Source organism: Galeopterus variegatus, unplaced genomic scaffold (assembly GCF_000696425.1).
Source record: "Galeopterus variegatus unplaced genomic scaffold, G_variegatus-3.0.2 Scaffold1987, whole genome shotgun sequence".
Classification (NCBI taxonomy): Eukaryota; Metazoa; Chordata; class Mammalia; order Dermoptera; family Cynocephalidae; genus Galeopterus; species Galeopterus variegatus.
The window spans coordinates 308,368-310,947 of record NW_007728098.1 but is presented as its reverse complement, the minus strand read 5'-3'; the positions used below and the strand labels follow the sequence as shown (position 1 = coordinate 310,947).

Below are 2,580 nucleotides of genomic sequence, written 5' to 3'. Positions count from 1 at the left end.
TAGTAAACAAAATATGGAAAAGTAAATAAAATGTAGAAAGAATTAAAGAATGTGGGAGTGAGCTTCTATAAATAAAGCAGAGCCAACTGATGGAGTCACGTTGAGGGGACTGGTGTGGTATGAAGGGAGGAATGGGGCGGACCATGAGACCCCTTTGCTTACCACCCATGTGTACTTGAATCAGTTGCCTAAGCTTCTTGAGCCTCAAGTTTTGCTTCTATACAATAAGGATAATGATATTTGCTCTAGATGACTGTTATGAGGACTAAACAAAATAAAGTATATTGAATATCTTTGTTTTCAGTCATTAATGTTTCCTGCTCTATGCCAAGAGATACATTAGGGAAAGTCGAAAGATCAGATAGAAATAAGAGAAACATTATTACAGAGTCCATTGGCAGAGAGTCTGAGTTCAAATGGGGTGGGCAAAAGCAGCAATTTATTTATGTCTTACAAACATGGTCTTACAAACATCATACAGAGCTGGCACAAAAGAACAGACACCATCTCGTACACCATGCTTCCTTCCAAATCACTTCTATTGAGTTACAACATCAGAACAAGTCAGTTACTGAGTTACACAGTTCTCCAAACATGGAAACCTCCCCATTAGGGTGGTTAGATTGGCTAATCAGACAAACAATTAATTTACATGTTTAATACAGTGCAGGATTTGTAACAGACTTCAAGATATTCACATTGATATTGTAATACATTATAAAATGGTACAATTTTCAGGAATGATCAGATCACATTATCTCCCTTCCTGTTTCAATGCCTTTCTTGTTTCACTTTTTTTCCCTTAAAACCAGTTGCTAATAGTTCTACTCAACTTTTCACACTCAAAAACACTTTAAATTTTAAAAACTAAAAACTATTTACAAATTATCCATTATAATTTTAAAAGTATTTGTTATTGGTTTTGTTGTTTTACTTTAAAAAAAAAATCACCTTTTTCCGACAACCATTCTTTAGCTGGTACCACCATTAACTTCTGGCTGCTGCAAAGCACACTTAGAATTGACTCCTTACCGCTCTTCAGAGCTCCAAAATGTTTTATATTTTATGGCCATTGATAACAAACATACATAAAAAGGCCATTTGACATCCCCAGGCTACACACTGACTGCAGTTCATTTCATGTTGCTTTCATGAAATGCTGAGTGGACCAAAATGCTGTGAGGTGATTGTGTAGTGGAATGAAGAGAATGATTGGGGGATATTCTGTTTTAATGCAAAGTCATTTTAAAGCCCCAAAACAACATTGATTTTCAAACTTTGTACATAAAGAATGTAATACTTTTTTTACATTAGGCATAGTCATAAAAAGCATCTATAAGTTGTTTGGAAAATGCATTTTCATAGAATTTACAAACACTGTGATATCAAACACATTCTCAAAAACTGATTAAGTACGGACACAAAACCTGACTCAAAATGTGCATTTTTCAGTAGACTTTATTTCTAACTTGCATATTTAATAATTTAATTGGACCCAAATTTCACTCATACTTCTCTAAAAATTCAAATATAGTATCATTACCCTCAAGTTAACTATTTTCAAATTATCACAGGGTGCTACTTTACTCCAAACAGGTTTTGACTGAATTTTTGAACCCTGGCACTGGAAAACATGACAGCACACAAGTCTGTGAACTGTTCTACAGACAATAGCTCAAGACAAATTATTGTAGAAAAGATAGTGAAACACATATTTTGTTGTGCTAATTTGACAGCCTAAGTATATTATGTGTGCATATTTATAAATTATATCAGACTCGCTTTTTGACAAATTTCGTCTTATTAGTTTGTTGGTTTGAACAACACTCTGACAGTGTATAAAACTTCATAGCCATTTTTTTTTTCATTTCTTTTCAAATACTGTCTTAGTCCTTTCTGAGGGAACATAAGTTAAATGAAAACCTTAGGTGGCCATACCCACTACAAAGAATGGCCTTGAAAGTATAGTTGCACACTATACATATTTTCTACAGGAAAACTGTTTCTAACTGGATTTCTAGCTGACATTTATTTCTTTAACCACTAGCTAATTTGACAACTTCACAAGGGTAAATAGGGGTTTCTTAGGCCACACTGAGGCTTGAGACAGGCAGTAAATAATTCAAGGCCATGGTTTTTATGTGAGGTTGTATTTTAGAACATTTGACTCACAGGAGAAAAATCATATTTCAGCCACAGTGTTCTCAACTCAGCCCTTTGATAAAATGATTTCTCAGCTTGCTCACTGTCTTTTTTAAATTAACTTATTTCTCCTGTGATAAAATTGTATTAAATAATTACAAACCAAAGAGAAATGACCAGATATCTTTATATGCAGAACAATTGTTTGCACATGACATAATTAATGAAAAACAGCATTTCTTTAGTATCTTTGGATTTAAAGAAAAATTGATTTCCCCAACCTGTAGCAAAAAGGATAAATTTTCATAAGAGAAGGAATGCTTTTCATTTTTAAATCCTAACAATCACATGGATTTCCAGTGACATGTTACAATAAGATCACCACCTTCTAAACCACATCAATAACTTGGGATTGTGGCACAGTATATATAAAATGCT

General features: G+C 33.5%; 1 protein-coding gene across 1 annotated transcript in view; it reads right to left on the bottom strand.

Moving 5' to 3' along the window:
- Positions 1-407: 407 nt before the first annotated feature.
- The window catches only part of SYT4 (synaptotagmin IV), an 11,888-nt gene continuing 9,715 nt past the window's right edge, over positions 408-2,580 (bottom strand). Inside the window, exon 5 of the mRNA XM_008579950.1 lies at positions 408-2,527. The gene's annotated coding sequence lies outside the window, so the exon portion shown is untranslated. The remainder of the gene's footprint in view (positions 2,528-2,580) is intronic.